The sequence below is a fragment of the Molothrus ater genome, chromosome Z (assembly GCF_012460135.2).
Source record: "Molothrus ater isolate BHLD 08-10-18 breed brown headed cowbird chromosome Z, BPBGC_Mater_1.1, whole genome shotgun sequence".
NCBI classification, from domain to species: domain Eukaryota; kingdom Metazoa; phylum Chordata; class Aves; order Passeriformes; family Icteridae; genus Molothrus; species Molothrus ater.
The window spans coordinates 33485395-33497430 of record NC_050511.2 but is presented as its reverse complement, the minus strand read 5'-3'; positions in this window follow the sequence as shown (position 1 = coordinate 33497430).

Here is a 12036-nt window from a genome sequence, read left to right as displayed (position 1 = left end):
TTGACTGATAGCATTTCTGCAACTGACTTTTTTTTAAGCTGATACCACAAGCTCTAACATGCATTTCAGATTGTTGTCCACAGCAGTATGACTGAGAACCCATGAGGAATGATGATCTCTCCTTCCTGAGACACCTATCTGAAGCAATACATAGTACATTTTTGTAATTGACAATGACTGTCTGAAGGAAGGTATTTCTGCTGTGTATAATCAGTGCTCAGTCCTGGAAGCTGAAGAACTGCTGTGAATTCTCCTAACTTTGGGACGTTATTTGGGTCAAGGGCAATACTGGGAATCATAGGATTAACAGAAAGGAGGGGAAAATGCTCCCTGAGCAGCTGCAAAGAACAATCTATTCATTTTACCTACAGTGCCTTTGTCAGAAGAACAACTGGGGAAAGTTCAGGAGGCAGGAGACTTCAATGACAGAGCACTCTAAAGCCCTCAGATCAAAGCCACAGACAGTACAGCTGTGCTGCCTGCGTGATGATCATCTTCTTGCAAATAGGTCAGGGAGAGAATACAAAAGGGAAAGAATTTTCTTCATGACACGGTCCCTTGTCTTGTTTCTGTCAGGTCTATAGTTCTTTGTTCCTTTAAACTGGTCTGCTTTACTCCTACTGGAGTCTACATTCCCTTAATTTTGTAGTGCAGCCTGAGTTAACCAAGCTAGCTTATTTCACAGTCTGAACAGTGTCTACAGGACTGGCCTTGTCATCAGTCATAGCAAAATCCCCATGAACTTCACAGTGGGAGATGAAGTAGATGCATGAAGAGTGAGCCTAAAAGAGTGACTTTGTGTCTTACTTGCTGGACTGTTGCATTCAGAGATTGCATAAGGAGAACTAAAAGCAAGATAAATCCATTAGAGCCAACAAAAGATTAAAACTGCTCTCAGATGAGTATAATTTGTGCAGTACTTCTTCATGAACAAAAGGGCTAGGGAGACAGTACAGAAGTTTAAATTCATTGTGTTGCTGTAGGGAACAAAAAGACAAAATGCATCCTGTGGAATGGTAATTGCTGATTTTAGAGAATTACCTCAGTCTTCCAAAGTATAATGAAGAAATATCCAGAAGGTATGAAGTCTGTTGCAGTCAAAACAAGAGGGGATCAACAGAAACAGATTTCCCGATATCTCAGTTATCTCTCTTTCCTTTAAAAGTCTAATATGATTTCCTTAGAAAATATGACAGGATGCCCGCCTCTTCAGTGACAACACATTCTTGTATTTTACTCATTGGCTAGTTTCACTCAGATTTGACAGAAGGGTGAAGATCCCAAAGGCAATCCAGTTTCCATGAGCTCCATGGAAGCAGATACCTTAGTGCAGAGCAAATAGTTGCTATCAAGTGCCTCTGTTTCAAAAGAGGTCAATGACCTTCTGCATTTTTAAGCATAGAGAATTCATGGGAGGGAGAGACAGAGACATTATAAATTACATGAAGGCTTTCAATTTGTAAGGCAGAGAACTGTTCTAAGTTCAACTTCCTCAGCTTGTGGAGCTCTCTATGTTTGCTTTTCCTGCCTGGCTAGCTGGCTGGCTTTTGCAGTAACTAAAGCCTTTTCTGTAGCAGCAGTCATGCAAGTGTTGGGGTTAGCAAAACCAGGGAGTGTTGGAGGGTATGGTTCTGAAGACAAAGATTGCCTGCTACAAGTTCCTACCCAGAGACCCCAGGCTGGGGCTGAGGTAGGCACGAGTCCAGTGGCAGTGAAAGCCATAGGCAGGCAGCAGGGGGTGGAGGACTGATGTTATCCCAGGTGATTGTTCCCCAGCAGGGCTAACAGTTTAGCAGTGCTGCATATACAGTCTCCTGAGTGGAAGATCTATATGAATTTTTAAACAACAAGAAAAACCCGAGCTGTGTATCATGCTCCATTGCAATGGGGCAAGTAGATGCCCAAGTCTGCAAGACATGCCCAGAGCCTTGAGAGGATACAGAGGTCAGCAGGAGAGCATCTGAAAGGCAGCTTTAAGGAATTCCAGCCGCATCAGACAGAAAGTCTGCCTCATTGGGGGCCCAATTTAAATGTCTCTATGCTAATGCAGACAACAACATGGGGAATAACCAGGAGGAACAAGAAATGTGTGCCCACCTGCAAGGCTATGGCTTTACTGGCATCACACAAACATGGTGAGATGATCCCTATGACTAGAGTGTTGGAATGGAAGGAACAGGCTCTTTAAGAAGGATGGGCAGGGGAGGCAGGGAGGCAGTCTTGCCCTCTATGTCCGTGACCATCTGGAGTGAATGGAGCTCCACCAGGAGCTGGATAAAGAGCTGAGAGCTTATGGGTCAGCAATAAAGGGAAGGCAAGGACAGGTGACTTTATAGTGGAAGTCTGCTACAGGCCACCTGACCAGGAAGACTGAGCCAATGAGGCCCTCTAAGACAGAGAGGAGCAGCCTCACATTCACAAACCCTGGTCCTCATAGGGAACTTCAACACACTGACATCTGTCAGAAGACTTGGTTGCCCAAGACATGGAGAGGGCCAAGGTACTCAACTGCTTTTTTGCCTCTATCTTCACCAGCAAATGCTCCAGTTGCATAAAGGTGAGATCAGAGACTAGGAGAATGAAGAACCGCCTGCTCTAGAAGACTGGGTTTGAGACCATTTAAGGAAAATGAAGGTTCACAAGTCCATGGAACTTGATGAGATACATCTACAGGTTTTGATGGAACTGGCCGAGGAAATAGCTAAGCCACTATCTATCATATTTGAGAAGTCGTGACAGTCTGGTGAAGTTTCCACTGAATGGAAAAGGGGAAAAAGGTGTAGTATATGGTAGAGATAATTCATGCTATTAATGTATAAAATATTGTAGGATCCAAACTATGTCCTTTGACTATCCTGGCCAGGAGCAGTGTCTTATTCATATACATCTAGTTCCCGGACTTCGTTGAGATAACATCAGGGTCTGTTAACGTAAGAATAGAAGCTTCCAGGATGATAATCACCAGCTTCCCTGGGTCACCAGGACCACTCAGGAGTGATGATCGCCTCTACGATTACATCTACCATCATGATGATCAATGGCACCACCCTGATGCATGTGAATGCTGACTTCCCCCAAGTTCTCTGACATCTACACACCTGGACTGAGTTTTTGTCTACCTCTGCACATGTAAAGCCATAGTTATGCATGTGAAGAGACACAAAGAACATTTGGTCATCTCTGCCTCGGGCAGAATAAACTGTATAAGAACTCGCTGCGTGAAGCAGCATTTGTGAACAGGGGGAGACTCCGCCATTCAGGAGGTCAGATCCAGGTTCACCCAGTGCCAGTCCTGGGCTCGACACTGACCCTTGGCTGTGGTGGTTTTGATGACTGAACTTCGGTCTCATGGACAAATTAATAAATCTTTGCTAAATTTTCTTATAAGTTTGGGTCTCGATGTGATCATTTATAACAAAGGGGAAAAAACACCTCCTCTTTTAAAGGATAAATAATCATGTGTGACATCCTTGTTTCTCAGTCGGAAAGACATGGATTTGACATATCGACTATTCAATGGATAAGGAATTTTCTGGAGTTGCAGTCAATGGTTTGATGTCCAAGTGGAGAGCAGGGATGAGTGGGACTCCTCAAGTGTCAGTATTTGTAGCGGCCCAGTTTAATGTCTTTATCAGTGTCATGGACAGTGGTATTGAGTGCACTCCCAGCAAGGCTGCTGACAACACCAAGCTGTGTGGTGCAGTCAACACACTGGATGGAAGGGATGCCATCCAGAGGGACCTTGACAGGCCTGAGACGTGGGCCTGTGTGAACTTCATGAAGTCCAACAAAGCAAAGTGCAAGATTCCACACCTGGGTCAGTGCCCTATCAAGTACAAACACAGGTGGGGTGGAGAAGGACTTGCGGTTGGTGATGGATGAGAAGCTCAGTATGACCTGGCAATACTGCACACTACACTGCTGTATACTACAGTACTTGCAGCCCAGAGACACATCTGCATCCTGGGCTCCATCCAAAGCAGTGTGGCCAGCAGGGAGAGGGAGAGGATTTGCTTAACATGGTAGGATTTTTCATCTGGGTACTAAGCAACTTCAGATATTAAATAGACTGAGAAATGCCTTACATTTTAGAAATTTTTTCCATAGTCTTTATTAAAAAGGCTATCAGGATTATATCAAGAAGGAAATTTGACATCTGTTTTCTCCTATTGAGGACATATGGAAAGAAACATACAGAAAGACAGCTGACCTTTATATTTGAACTGCAGACTTAATACTGATGGAGGGTAACAGTTTTGTAAAGTCTTCCTTCTCCAGTGGTTGCCTATTGGGTTAACTCCTAGTCTTCTGATTAAAGTTCAACTAAGCAAGGGACAAAATATACAAATTTTCTTTCTCTAGTGAGAAACTTCAACAGAAATGTGTGATTATCTGCTACTTTCCATGGTTTTATCATGGATCTCTACTGGCAGAGAATTACACTGAGAAGACATTTCTAGAGGCCTTTCCCCAATGGTGACTGAAAGCAGGAGAATCCTTGCAACCTGTCTTCCTCCTAGTATCCAATTAGCAATGGCCTGATGAATTTGCATCATAAGCCTCACCCACTGAGGTTTTATTCGCTTTTAAAGCCTTCCTTCTTGAAGCAAGGTGTTGTGATTTGACACTGGCCAAAAGCCAGGCACCTACGAAAAATTTATTCACTCATTCTCCTCTGCTATAGTTGAGCAGAGAAGGGGGAAAGAAAACCCAAAGGGTTCATGAGATGAGATAAAAATGAGGAAGAAACACTCTAAGGGCAAAATAGGCTCAAATTTAAATGGTATAGAAAAATTTATTAATAAAATTAAAAGATGACAGTGACAACTAAATTAAACCTTTAGAACACCTTTTTTTCCCAATCCCTCCCTCTTTTTCACCAACACCATAGAGAGACAAAGCATGGGTTTTTAGTCAGTTTATTTCTACAAATCTTCCCTCCGTTCACTTAGGGAAAGGAGGGTTTTTTTATCTGCTGTGCTGTGGGGTCCTTCCCATGGAAGACAGTTCTCTGTGAGCTTCTCCAGAGTGGTTTTAATTTTCACAAGCAGCAGTCCCACCTGACCTGCTGCAATGTGAGTCCCCCCCATGGGGAAACAGTCTTCCCACAACTGTTTTGCATGGGTATTTAGTCCATGGGGTGTAGTCTTTTAAGGATGAGCTGTTCTGCTTTGGAAGCAAGGGTCCTCTTGCTTCCTTAGTTAAGGTATCTTCTCTCTCAGTTTGAGTTTCCCACTAGATTATAGCTTTTCAGCATCGACTCTTTCTAGTGTAAGTGTGGCCACAGCTCTCCACAGAGAGCAGCATGCACAACTTTCCCAGGAAAAATCCTGGGGAAGGCTGTGAGAAAGCGCAGCAAAAGAAGAAAAAACAATTCTTATCTTCACTTGCTTCATCTGTTGTTTGGCACATGTGGAATGTGTTATGGAGATGGTTTACCAAAGAGGAACTTCTTAATTGGACTCTGGTGATGGTTGCTTGGATTGATTGACCAGTTAGGTAAAAGCTGCGTTGTGACTGTCTGTAAGGGGTTTTTCATTAGTATAGTAGTAGTAGAGTAGTAGTACAGTGTAATATAGTATGGCTTAAAAAAGCATTGAACAGCCTTCTGCAATCATGGAGTCAAGGCTCTTCATTCCCTGACAGAGGGTCACTTTGCAACAATAGATGAGGACCTTTACTCATGGGCTGCAGGTGAATTCTGCATCCCTCCCTGCACTTCCTGAATTACCGGGGAACAGTTTGTTGTACTATAGTCCTCACCACAGTTTGCAGAGGAATCTCACTTCCAGTGTTTGGAGCACCTCCTCTCCCTCCTTCCCCTCATTGACCTTAGTGTTGCCATGTTGTTCTCCTCATGTGTTTCCACTTTTTATTTTCTCTGACGCAGCAGAAAATTGTTGTCCGCAAGTTTGTTTGTTCTCAAGGTCCATCAGTTGAAAAGTTCTCACAGGGTTTTCCAGTGTTGAAAGGTAATCTCCTCTGGGCTGCATACCAGGGAATTGCTCACCATGCTCCTTGCTGTTGGCCACGTGGTCCCTGTCAGCGCCAGATGGGCAGTGCCAGACTGTGCTGCAGCAGTGCCTCCCTCCATGCAGGGCGCTGAAAAGGAGAAGCTGCTGGCATTGCTTCTGCCCTTCTGCTGGCAGCACGGCTGGTTAAAAGTGGCTAAGCAGACAAATTATCTGACGAGCCATGGCGGTGGCCACATGACCCGGGTGCGTGGTACTGGCTGTGACGCCTCGGCTGTGTGGGTCCAGCAGCCATGTGGCTGCTTGTGGTGCCAGGAGGGCTCCAGCCACGACACCTCCCCACCCCTCCCAAGGAGAAGAAGGACTGCTGGTTTTTTCCTTCTTAAATATGTCAGCACAGAGACGTTACCAACTTCTCTAATTGGGCCAGCAAATGTCCATTGTCAGAGTCTTCACATATTGGCTCTGCTGGACATAGTAGAAGCTTTGAGGAGCTTTCTCTCTCAGAAGCTGCTCTGTGGCGTCCTCCACCCACACTAAAAGGCAGCACACAAGGAATGAATATCTGCCTCACAGAGAACCAATCCTGCATGCTATCAACAGGACTTCTCTAATAGCTAGCATGAATTTGGTATTCAGGTACTATGGTGTGTACTGTCTTACCCATTTTTCTTAAAGCTTTGGCATTATAAAAGCAAGGTCCAGGACTGTACAATTTTTTACTTGCACATTTATACAGTCATAAATAATGCCATATATGCTTACATTTACCTATGCTTTACATGTACAGTATATGCTTTACATTTACGGTTTTCTATTGTAGGAGCCATCTTTTTCCTAAAATGAACATTTGGGGTCAGAGAAGGGAGGAGCAATAGGAATAGAGAAAAAAATGAGATGACTGCAGAATATTTCAAAATTTTTTCTGCTAGAATATCCACTTTTTCCTGACAGTGTGGTTATTGCTAGGAACAGTTTAAGGGTCAATCATATATTTCAATATGAATGGAAGAGCAAAGAGCTGGTTTCACACAGAGAGAGCCTGACATGAGGTCTCCTGGAGCACCTAAGCTGTCATTCAGCTGCAAAACATGTCAGTGATTTCAAAGCTGTTCCACAGTCATGGCATTTTTTTCTATGCATTTTCTTCACACTATCAAGATGCTATCACCCACATATTCCAGTTAAATGTTATAAAAAAATGACAGCTCATACTGCAGTTCTGCCCTTTCCATTTCTGATTCCAGCTGAGAGACTAAATGGGCTGAAATTCCCTAAGTTGCAGTTACTTCCTAAATGCTGTTTAGGTTCAAGAAATAACATCACTGATACTGCATACAGGGTCTTTTCTAAAATGTAATACTTTTATCTGCCACAAATGCCACCAGGGGAAAAGACTTCTGTGATTTTCCCTGGTCCATCTTTCACTCTATGTTACATTTGCCAATGTCCTGCCTATGCTATAGGTTTGGTTGCTGCAGTAATCAGCGAGATCACAGAGTGACTTGTATTACTAACACCACATCTAACCTTCCCAAAAGGAAATAGCAGTAACAGCAGATTATACTCTTCTCTACCCTAAATATGTAAATAAAATGTGGTTAATTAAGATAGTAAGAATCATTTGCTTATCTAAATGCTCAGCTTTATTAGAAACAGTCATAGAGCCTTATAGGAAAAACTAACACTTGCATTCAATTGCTGACCAGGATAAAACATGCATTTTTAAGTTATCTTTATTATTATTCATATTGCAGATAATTATCAGCTATAAACCAGCATGCTACAGTCTGAGGACTGGCTGATCTTTATTCCTCAGTTTTCCAAGTTGTCTTGGTTTAGAGGAAATTTGGCAGGAAACTTACAAAGGGAAGTTTTCCTCTAGAAAGCAGATTCAAGCAGCCCCCCCCCCCCCCCCCGCCCCCCCGCCTCACTGGTTCAGGAAAAGATTTCACCTCATGAAACAAGTATAAAAACATTGAATCAAAAAACACTTAGCACTTGTAAAAATGAATAAAATCTCACACTTTACAATTAAATTCTGATATTGATAGTTAAAGGTATATTTGATTTGAGTCAGGTATTCATCACCAGTCCTCAGTGGAGGACTAGCGTTTCATATAATTTACAGCAATGTGCAGCATTAAGATAACATAGTCTTTAGAGAGCAGCTGATCTCCCCCTTTGCAAGTGATGCAACACTTTTCACTTTCGGCAGAGCACTGCTTGTGGAAGGGTCTTTATATTATGAATTACATTAAAACGCTCAGGTCCAATGTATATTATGTATTTAGACATTTCTATGCTGCTGAACACTGCAGCCACAAACAACCACCAGTATCAGCAAGTTAGAAGATATCTAAGAGCTCTGCTGCCTGTATTAATTCTTAGTGTAGCAATCACTGGCAGTGGTTGCACAGACAGAGAATTAAAGATTTAAGAACTCAGTCTAGGACAGGTATGAGTTTGAAAGCCAGGACACAGCAGTTTTATTTGCTGTGGTGACTAAGAGAGAGAGGTAAAGAGGAGAACTACAAAGACACTGACTTGTGAAAGCACACATCAGGTTAACTAGCAAAATAGGTAACTAGCAAGGGAAGATTTGATGAAAAAGTACCAAGCAGTAAGGTCAAAGGACAAGGCTGCTTTGCCACACGGTCTGCAATTGCAAAACACCATGAAAATGCTCACCAACATCACTTATGACACTGTGAAGTATTTTCCTTTCCTATGCATTTTATTCCTTGTGTATTTCTCCCTTTCTGCAGTCAAGCTAAAACTGGTATTGTCAATGCATGTTGCAGCTCTTTTCTGCCACACTAGCTTCTTCCCTCCCCAGGTGATTTATTCCTTTCCTTCAGTGGTAAGACATACTGCTATCTATCATAGTTCAGGGAGTGACACAAAATTAACACAGAGCATGAAGTAAGAAACAAGTGTTTGTTAGACAGACAGCAGATGCAACCTTGCCTTTGGTGGATGCCTCATGTCATGCTCTATGAGGTGCTGCAGTGCCATTAACCCTCTCCTCCTCCCTTGTGCTGTGGAGAAGACATGAGCCACTTACCCAGTTTGCTCCTCACAATCTCAACTGAACAGACTTCCTGTGACAGACACCCAATACAAGGATTTTTGTCTTCAAGAGAAGACCATTTATAAAGACACCTTAGTTTGACATGGGTACAGCACTACAGTGTGAAAATAAACATGTGTTAAGCATGAATTGATGCCATGCTACATTCAGAGACCAGGAGAACCCAAGCAAGAGAAGCTCTGGCTTGTTCATTCATTCTCCTGAATGGGTGAAGGATGGGTCACCCTGACTTCTTGATGGTAGGCCTCAGTTCTGCATACGGATTGTGATGTCTGGCTCCACAGAAGCAACATGAACTCTTGACTTTAGGCTCAAAGATATAGCTTTACTTAAAACAAGGAATGGAAACATTGCATGAGTATGTAAGGTAATACCAGAAAAAAAGTCTTAATTGTCTAAGCTTAAAATAGTGTAGTTTTTGACAGAAACTTCATGATCTTGGGGAAAGACTCACAATAACCTATATAGAGCCTGATTGGCTTGACTTCATACCTGGTCCTCAGATGTCTAAGATACAGGATGTGTCACTGACTTGAAAGGGAATTTACCTAATTACCTGCAAGCAGAGTTGGACCGCAGCATATCAGCAAGTCTCTGCAGGTATGGGATATGGTTACAGTAGCATTTAATAGGATTCACACAAACTCATATTTGAATATGCCAGGGTGGTCCTATTGTGGTAGGTTTTTAAAGATATTGGAAACTGATTATGTACTGCCAGAGGAAGGATATACTTTCAAAGATAAGACAGCACTTTAACACAGACAAGAAAATCAATTCAGCAGCTCTTCAAAACACTGCAGCTTCATGACTACCAGGAAAACCACTAGTTAGGGCATCCAGAGATAGAGAATCCTGCTAACAGGTTTAACATTTCATTCTTCCAGCAGCCCTAATAACTGCCAAGAGTTTACAGTAATCAAGATAAAAAATTCCATTAATAAAACTACTGCAGGCTCTGGAATCAGATTGCTTCAATCCAACTTTCAAATTAAACTTTTCTTCACATCACTGCCTCTTTATTTATTTCAAATAACATAATAGTACTACAAAGATAGTCCAAATTATGTACTCCATTTTTCAGGATCAGGGTTTATTCAGATTACAGAAGTGGATTAGTAAAAGTCCTGTTGTGATTACACCTCTCTATTTCTACAGGAAGATATAATAGGCCTCACTAACATACTGAGTGACTTCTGCCATGGCTTTTTTTTGTTTGTTTTTTTGAGGGTTTTGGTGGTGGTTTTTTTTGTTGTTGTTGTTTTGTTCTTTTTTGCTGTTTTTGTTTTCTTTGTGGTATGTATTTTTTCGTTGGTTGGTTTTAGGGTTTCTTTTACAGTTAAATTCAGAAGGCAAGCCTAAGTCAGCATCTTCTCACCCGTAGCCTGATCCATCCCTTTCACTGCAGTTCACAAAGGTGGCAAACTAGCTAGTATGTTACCCAGGGGACTTCTGCACCATTAAAGCCCTGACTCAGCCAGACATGTGAATGCAGGGCAGCAGGAAGCCTTCCCCTACGAAATCCTTCTTCTTCATACCGCATAAATGTGCTGGTAGTAAGTCTTGCACTCTGTTTGCCCACTGTTCCCTTCTGACTGTGTGACTGCAACAAGGGGAAAATGTAGCTATTACAGCACTGGAATTTTTGAACAGGCTAGGCAAAAACCTTCCTGAGGCTTTTTGAAGAAAAAAACCTTTTGAAGGGCTGAACCTACTTTTGAGCTGCTGTTGATTTACGTGACTTCCTGAGATGATTTCTAGCCCTATTTTGCCATCATTTCACGACAGCAGACTTACACATGGGTTTTGCTGTATTGATCAACTTCTCTCCTTTTAGCAAAGTAGTTTAGCAATTGACAAAAGTGGTCCAGATACTGTGGTTGGTGAGACAGACCACACCACTTTGCTGTGGAGATATTATGTGCAGCTATGACAGCACAATATTGAAACACTGAGTTGTCTGTTTGCCTAGGACACTGCAATCCTTGCTTGGTGCATGGCCTGCAGAGAAGCAGACCACAGTTCTGTAGACAGACTTATAAGGAGTGCATCACTCCAAAATGTGTTCATGTGGAGAATCACGTTGCAGTGCTGTATGGGTTTCTACAAAAAACTAGGTCATCTTCCCTCCTCTGCAGTCCTCTTACAACGCCTACATTTTGTTTTAGGTTTTTCCCTTCATAGTCTCTCCCTAGGCAGCTGTCTGCTTGTGACTTTTCCCCTCCTGCCTACCAGTAAGCCCATCATTCACCATTTCCTTCCCACTTCTCTCACAGAGAACTTAGAAACTGACCTCTTGTCAGCAGAAGATCTTCCCTGAACAGTCACCTCCATCACAGACCTCTTTTCCCCACAGATGTCTAGTAAGGCACTTGTTTTGCATCCCAGCTGTTGAGTAATTTCTCCAAGTAGTCATTATTTTCAATAACAGGTATCACTTCTATACAAACACAATATCCAGCCTTGTGCAGATTTTGCCCTCTGGTGCATTGCACTCTTTTCTTATTTCTCTCAGAAAACAGGTTTTTTCAAGATCATGTCACTCATCACACTGTAAACTAGCATCTGCAAGGGCTTGTAACTTCCTTTTTCATGGAGAAAGTGTACCTGACACAACATGGTCACAAATGATACATTACAAGCAGCGTGAAGTCCCACAGCAAATTCCGTAAATATTGAGTGTATGTAGCGTTTTCAAGTAACTTTTATCTTTTTTCGTTAAATATATGGGGTTTTTTTATCCAAGTGATTTTCCTTCTATTTTGTACCTGTGTGGCTGCTTGAATTGTTCATGCTGTGACCATATTGCATCTTTCTTTCTTGATCAAAATATGTTTTACCTTTCATCCAGTCCCATGAAAGTCATCCAGAGAAAACTTCCAGACCTTTTATATTCTTTGAACTCTCCACAGTCCTCATTGATACCAAGGTTATATGAGAATATGAGGAACAAAACAACTCCCTTAGAAT